The 8,432-nt window shown below is 43.9% G+C and overlaps 1 pseudogene; it reads right to left on the bottom strand.

Moving 5' to 3' along the window:
* Positions 1-4,929: 4,929 nt before the first annotated feature.
* LOC118597237 lies at positions 4,930-6,569 on the bottom strand (annotated as a pseudogene).
* Positions 6,570-8,432: the final 1,863 nt, after the last annotated feature.

The following is an 8,432-nucleotide window of genomic DNA, read 5'->3' as shown; positions in this document are numbered from 1 at the left end:
ACATATACATGCATGATATGACCAAATCCCCTTCCCACACCCCTTCCAAATCCCACCAGTACCCCACATCACATATCCCTCCCAGCTTCATGCCCTCTTTTTATAGTTTTATTTACTTATTTTTTTTAACTCACTGTGTCTAATTATTGTTGCCCATATGTGCAAGGGTGTGGGGCTATCCTGAGACCTGGGGAACCTTTCAATGGCCACATTCCAAAAGAAAATGACCATCTTTACAGTTTAGCACTCATAGTCAATTATTTTTAGCGATTTGAATGGTAACGTGTCTCTGCATTATTCGCTACCTACTGCAGTAAGAAGCTTCTCTGACCAAGGATGGTCAAGCACAAATCTATGGATATAAACATAAATATGTAGAAGAAGGCAATATGACAAGTGAACCACTTAGAAAAGCATCAATAGTTTCTCCCCTAGAACCTATGAGTCCCCTAGCCATGGATTTGAACATGAGTTCCTTCCTGTGGAGCTGGTCTCAAATCAATTCAAGAGAGTGGTTGGTTGCCTCCATCAAAAGTCTTGCCAGTGGGTACACGTGGTCTGGCAGGCTAATACTGTTACATACAGAGTCCACATTGGGGGCGGGGGTGGGGTGTGGGGGGGTGGGGGGGTGTGGGGGGGGGACCATTGTCAGTCTTGACCTCCAGCAGCCAGCACAGGACTCTGCAACCTGTGAGTGGTAACCCATAGGGAGAGTTTCCCTTTCAGTCCAAGACTGGCTTCTGTGTTCCGCCACCAAAGTGTGTAGTGTCTTCAGCAAAAAGTCTTATCATCTAGCTATGGTGGGCAACCAAGAGCAATGGCTACAGCCTGACACGCCTTGGGTGCCTCTTGGGCATTTCTGACAATTGCTCATAGGAAAGTAACATGTGCCAGACAGTGGAGATTTTTCACTTAATAGACCATGTCTTCTGGGAACAGATTTGTTATTTGTTCACTAATGTAGAGTACTCCTGTTCAAACTGCCTTTGAGATATACATATGATATATTTCGATAGAGTGTTTGTAACCCCCTTTGTTATAAATATAAACATACAATATATTTTGAAAGTGTGTGTGTGTGTGTGTGTGTGTGTGTGTGTGGTGTTTTTAATTACAAATAGTAAGGATTCAGGCCTCCTCACAGTGTCTTAATTTCTGTGCTTTTGTGTGCCTGGTGGATCAGGGGCCAAAATTCAAATTCTACACTTCAGAATCCAGAGCCCGTCTTCAAAGGGAGAAGACTTTGGAAATAGAATGAGTAAATCAGTAACAGATAAGGAGGATTTACTGAGGAGAATGATGACTCCAGGGAGAGTCGGGAGCCTGGATCATGCTCTCCAGCAGAGGCCTGGAGTGCCCTGCCAGTCAAGCCCTTGCCTCTCCTGTGCATAGATTAGCAAGCATGCAGCTGTCTCCACCTCTGCACCTGCATCCGGCTGGGCTTTGCTTTCGCACTTGCTTTGTTAGTCTGGATGTTGGGGTGGGTGGGTTTTCTTTTGTTTTGCTTTCTTTCACAGAAAAACTTCCGTTCAGCACTTTGATCCTTCTTGAACCAGTGCTTTGATAATATCAGAGAGGTCGAATATGACGTATCAATGTAGACAGAGCCCTAAGGTTTCTGGCATGTTCTGTCTGCCCCCCCACACCCTCTCCCCGCCACTCAGCCCCAGCTGGCCTCAACCTGCCAGCATGTGAGAGCCCGGGACTGAAAGCCTAAGTCTTTCTGAGCCTTGCTATCTTCTGAAGCTTGATCTTCACCTCCAGCACAAAGCAGTTACGAAAAAAACTCCTGAATTTGAGAAAATACTTTGTGCATTTTCAGTAACTTCCCGTGGCCGATTTTCATACCTAATTCTGCAGAAGCAGGCAGGGCTTCTCAAAATTACGTCTGTAAATAAACGGACAGAGGGGAACATTAGGGGGCGGGGGAGGAAGTGAGAGAAATAAAAACTGGGAGTTTTTAGTTGTTTTTTTCTTTCCTGCTGCTGGAGGCCAGCTTATTTTTGTTGTTCACGCCTGCCATCTAGTGGTTCCAAGCATTACTGCATAATCAGACTGGTCTATCTCTTAACACTTTTTTCATTATCATTATTTGACCATTTCAGACATATACAAACGTATTTTATCATATCAACCCCCTTCCTTCTCCTATACTCCTGGGTCCCTCCCTTCCCAACACATCTAACTGAATCATCTCGTAATTTTATTTATTTGTGGTTTTTATTACCCATGAAGTCCAGTTGGCGTTCTCCATTGTTTATCTTTGCAACAAATCCTGCACTGTTCTGTCTGTGAATGTCCCGCCTTTGTCACTGTCAACAGGAAGCCAAACCTTGAAAATGAGGATGAATTTGGAGGACTGAGAGATTTCACTTCCCCAGCAGCATTCACTGTGAAAACTGTCTCTCAGAAAAGTTGTATTTCTGAGACTCGAGTGAGTCAAGCAATGTCTTTTCTAAATGCTGAACAGTATTTACAACTGCTTGTCGGAGGTATTCCCCAAACAAGACAGCTGAATAAAGAAACAAATAGAATTGTAGTCTCTGAGCACTTTAACTCGATAATCAAAAAGCACACCCTGAGTTTTTAAAGTGATGTGTAGAGAAACTCACACATATTTACATGATCACTTACACTAACTTTTTAAAGTCTCTTTTAAGAGAACTAATTTTAAAATTGACAAAATTGGAAAACTTTTCAGAGGAGGTTATACTCGACTTAATAGACAATTGACAGGACACTGAAGGGCAGTAATGCACAAGTGGAGGTTTGCTGGCTCAGAGGTCTTCAGGCAGACCTTTCTGTACTGAACAGGCTGGCTTTGAACTTCACTCTTCCTGTCTCTAGCCCCATGAGCTCTGGGATCACAGGAATTCACCACAATGCCTATGCAACTTCAAAACCTTTCCCCACAGAGACAGGCCTCAGTGGTCATCAGTACTGTGGGTGGTTCCGCTGAAAAGTCAGCAATATGGAGCAGGGTGCAGTGTTGCAGGGTGCAATGTTGCAGATGCAGGGTTGCAGGTACAGTGTTGCAGGTGCAGGGTTGCAGGTACATCATTGCAGGTGCAGTGTTGTAGGGTGAGATGCTGCAGAGTGCAGTGTTGAAGGGTACAGTGTTGAAGGGTACAGTGTTGTTGCAGGTGCACTGTTGCAGGGTGCAGTGTTGAAGGGTACAGTGTTGTTGCAGGTGCACTGTTGCAGGGTGCTGTATTGCCAACTCCTGTTTACTGTTAACATCACAGTGCCTTGCAGAAGCAGCTAAAGAATGAGGAACAAAGGTGGCTGTGAGATAAGGAGGGTTACAAGAGTTGTACACCTACCTGCAGTGACAGGCTTGAGCTTTAAAATTGGAGGCAATGCTTCTCTATGTTTAAAGGGAAGAGAAACACAAGGAATGCTCTATGTGTTGAGCTACTGTTAAACCTGACAATGGTGAAGAGAAGGACCAAACCCACAATTGTCCAACTGAAACAAGCTTGATTAAATATTGGCTAGGAAGATGGACACTGGCCAGATCCATACCCAGAATTCCCAGAGAATGGTGCTCCTAAAGGAAAAACCCACAAAGCTATAGTATTTTCCGCCTTTGTCCAATCAGTAGCAAGCATGTATTCTGATATTCTTGCTGCCTACATACCTCCTGCCTATGTATGATCAAGCACATCCTGGACAGTTGGGGCAACCAGCCTTGTTTACTGAAGTGAAAACATGTGGATTGTTATTTTACATGAACGAAAGTCCCCAGCATTCCAGGAAATTATCTGTCCTTGGGCAAGTGAGGCATACAGGTTAACTTTAGCCCTTATACTATGCACATGGCTGGCTTTCTGGAAGAGAATTTTGTAATGGTATTAAACAGACCCAGGTTTAGACATATGGATGACAAGCCCAGAGACAAGAAGTGGCAAGCTAAAGCAGAGAAGTCCAGGTATGTTTTAAAAAACAGAAAGGGGAATGGACAAGTATTGACCTCGATCTTCAAATTTCACAATGGAATTTCTTTTCAGAATGTAACTCACAAATGCATCTATATTTTCTAGAAGGGAAGAAATAGTTATTGATCTGTTGTCTTCCTGGAGTCTCCAGGTAGGTGAGACAGGAAAAGCAAGCGTATGTAACAAAGTCATCTGTGCACACATTCACCTCCAACCTGATCTCTCCGAGGACGGCACCCCAGTGCTAGGCTGGGCATCAGGATGCTGGTCCCTCTCAGCTTTCCTTCCATCCTGTTGTGTCCAACCACCAGAGCCATTTCTATAGTATTTGTTCTCCCACATTCCTACCCAGGGGCCTTTGAGCCAGCAATTTACCTGCATATTATTATCTTCTGTTTGGCTTTGTTTTGTCTCTTTTCCATTTGTTGTTGCATAAAGGAGTTACAGTAGTCCAAGTTTAAAGTGAGACCCAAATAGGTACATTATTACAAGTTCTGTATCTTTTAAACTTGTGACAAGGGACAAAAGGAAAATTCTACCCATTGACAGGAAATCCTCACTTAAGTTTAAAGAGTCACCAGCACCTTAAACCCATGAACCTTCAGTTGAACGTCCTTGGTCCAACAGGAGCTGACATACATTCTTGTGCTAGTTACCCTGTAGCTGACTGACTTCTTCATATCCTCGATGCTCAATTGCAGTACCACTGTAAGCAAATACCTTTTTAAACGGCTGCACTAGTTTCTTCTTAGCATAATCACCAATGAGCCTTTGGACAGTAGTTAGGGGGTTTCCACCATTTATGTATCTTATGTCATATCTCAGGCCCAACATTCTAGATTTGTTCTATCAAATAAACTTTTTTTTTTTTTTTTGAGAAAAACTGTGACCAAAAATCTTAAGTTTTATTTAAATAACCTCCAGTGAGAACACAGCAGACTAATCAACCACTTCCTCACCAACAATTCACCTCATCAGGGAAGTATGCCTCTCAATGGAGGCGGCTTTGGCCTCAACCCTGACCAGCTGCTGGGGGAGCATCCACAGTGGAGCCAGGGTTCTTGATAGTCTCATCCACGGATACAATAAGGCATGCAGCCTCAGACGCTGCTGTCAGGGCATTGATGCACACCATGGCCGGCCGGCTGCCACACGAAAGCCTGGAAGTTGTCGGCAATGTCCTCATTGTTGATGTCCACCCCATACCACATACCTCCTGTGCATGCCGAGCCCGCAGCTTGTTAAGGATGTTTGTGGCATCAAAGCCAGCATTGTCTGTCACATAGCTGTCATGGAATGATTTCCAGGGTCTTGGCAAATGCCCCGATCAACAGCTGCTGTTTCCCTGGAATGGTCCTTGAGTAATCCCGCAGGTATTTGGAGAGCTCCATCTCAATAGCCCCACCACCAGCCACCACAGAGTCATTCTTGATGGCCCTCCTCACAATCATGATAGCATCATGCAGGGACCACTCTGTCTCCTCCATAAACTGCTCAGCCCCACCACAGAGGATGATGGTACATGTCTTGGCCTTAGGGCAGCCAGTGAAGAAATTGTACCCCTCGCCTCCAACTTGGGTCTCTTCAAACACCTGGCAGTGGCCCAACACATCTGGATTCAGAGAATTCACACTGGTCTGGATTGAGCCTCCACAGGCCATCATTGTCCTTTTCAGATCCTCCTCTGGCATGCAGCCAGCACAGAACATGTCCCTATCAGCAAAGTACTGGGTGGCCACATCACCAATGGGGAGTTTGGACAAGATGACTTTGGCTCCAGACTGATGGATGTTCTCTAACTTGTCGTAGAGAATGTTCCACTCAGCATCAACAATTGCCTGGTAATCCTCCACCGTGTGGACTCTGATTTCAGCATTATCTTTCTCTGCTTTCAGCTCAAGCTCAACATTTAAGAGGGCGATCTTGGGGTTCTTATAATTCTTGGGCTGCATTTCGAACCCAGCATAAGAGAAAGTCTTCTTGAATGCAACATCAGCCACCAGCTGAGGCTCCTGTAGGGCTCCACCCTGCACTTTCTTGATGCCAATCATTTTAAGCTGTAGCAACTCATCAAGCATCATTACAGCATCAACCATCATCTTGGTGAAGAAGGCCTTCTACTGAGAGATCAGCTTGGAGCTCAGGGCTGTCATTGCACACTTCTCCAGCATCTTCCTCTGTTCTACTTTATCTTGCTTCTTCACAGTCACAGCAATCTCTTTGATCTTATCAACAGCCAGCTGAGTGGCTATGCGGAAAGCTCAGATGGTGATATGAGGGTGCAAACCTTCCTCCACATAGGGTTCACTGCTTCAGAAACTCAGCAGCCAGCAGGGTCATTGAGGTGGTACCATCACCAACCTCAGCGTCTTGGGATTTGGCAATGTCCACTAAGGGCTTTGCTGCAGCATGATCGACATCAAGGAGTTTCAGAATTGTGGCCCCATCATTAGAAATTGTTGCCTGGCCTCGACCATCCATAATAAGCTTGTCCATGCCACGGAGACCCAATGTAGTTCTTACAGCCTCAGCAACCACCTGGCAGGCACTGATGTTACTCACAAGCTGAGGGATGCCTTGGGAGCTATCAGTCCCTTCTTTCAGCAGGATAACTGGTGTGGGCATCATCTTGGAAGCAGCTTCAGGGACTTGCAACTCCCAAATAAACTATTTTTATAAAGATGATTTCACAATTATTTTTACATATTTATTATGTTTTTTATAGAATAAAAATGTCATGACATTAAGTTTTCTGAAAGTATGTTATTGCCTAAATTAATCAGAGCCACCACCATCCCCAACAGAAGAACATGAGTAACTAACTGAAGGAAGTTTAATAAAGAACTAAGATGGAGTGGCTACCACTTGGCCTCTCCTTTGCAGGAACAATGTAATATTCAAGGAATATCAGCTGGGGAGTGCTATTGCCACTCTCTTGCCTGTCTAAATTACCTGATTGATGTAATTAAAAACTGAATGGCCAATAGCAAGGCAGGAGAAAGGTTAGGTGGGGTTGGCAGGCAGAGAGAATAAATAGGAGGAGAGATCTGGGAAGAGAAGATCAAGGATCAAGAGAAAAAGGAGGAGGACATCAGGGGCCAGCCACCAAGCTACACAGCAAGCCATGGAGTAAGAAATAAAGGTATATAGAATCAAGAAAGATAAAGGCCCAGAGGCAAAAGGTAGATAGGATAGTTTAAGTTAATAAAAGCTGGACACAAACAAGCCAAGCTAAGGCCAGGCATATATAAATAAGTCTCCATGTGTATTTATTTGGGAGCTGGTGGTGCCTGCCCCCAAAGAGTAAAGCGTAAAAACAACCAACTACAACATGCCCTATCATCTAAGTCTCAGCATCTCACAGCACATAGAAGGAATGCTTACTTCACAAACTAAATTCACTTGGGCCAAAGTAAGGGCCCTCTCCGAGGTGATACTACTGTCAGGGACAGACACGTATTCAGATGTGGAGAAATGGAGAAGAAACTTACAAGGAAAGGGGAAGCAGTTAAGATCAAGCAAGCACCAAGTTGATGAAGTTTGGGGCTGAGTTGATCAAGATGCTTTGTAAATGGCTACTCTACCATGACCACTGTCTACTTTGGTGGGAGTCTTTGAACTATCATATTAGTAAGGTAAATAAAAATAAAATAAACACAGATGTCATGAAAGGACAAAGTCAAAATCTACATAATCAGTCTGAATAATTCAAAACCTAAGGAGATGACACCTAAATAATCAAAAATGTCTTCAAAATGATTTCTCTTCTTCCTCCAACCTAAATTGTGGCCCAGGAATTCGAAGTAAGACGTAAAAATATGCATTTCCAAGTGACAGCACTTATTTTGAAATACTAAGAAACAGGCTTTTACTTCTTAAATATTAAATCTGTCCAGATAGTAAAGATCTGAACCCTCAGGGGCTGAACCGTGAAACAAGAAAGTGATTTTTGACTATTTATGATCTCACATTGACCTTGTCATCTGTCTCCCTCACACCTAACCCTAGTCTGAGAACGCCACGGTCACATTAGTGACAATGAACAGAAGGCAGTCACTCTTCCACTGCCCTTGTCTCCTTCTCCACAGATGTATAGAGCCTAGACATAGCTGCCCTGGAAAGTCTCCCTGAGACAGGAAATAAACCTGCAACTTCAGGGCCGATGAAATGACTTAGCAGGTAAAGGTACTTGGCATCAAGCCTGATGGTGTAAGTTCAACTCCTGGTCCACATGGTAGACAACTGATCCTTGTAAACTGTGTTCTGACCTCCACACACATGTGTCCTGGCATATGTACACACACACACATACACACATACAAAAGAAGAAGAAGAAGAAGAAGAAGAAGAAGAAGAAGAAGAAGAAGAAGAAGAAGAAGAAGAAGAAGAAGAAGAAGAAGGAAAACCCCAAAAAACAAATAAATAAACAAACATTTTAAAGATGAAACTTTACTGAAGGTCTGCTGCTTCTGGAGACATGTGAAGAAATGGCAC

This window comes from Onychomys torridus, chromosome 16 (genome assembly GCF_903995425.1).
Source record: "Onychomys torridus chromosome 16, mOncTor1.1, whole genome shotgun sequence".
NCBI lineage: Eukaryota > Metazoa > Chordata > Mammalia > Rodentia > Cricetidae > Onychomys > Onychomys torridus.
This window is presented reverse-complemented; position numbering and strand designations above follow the sequence as displayed.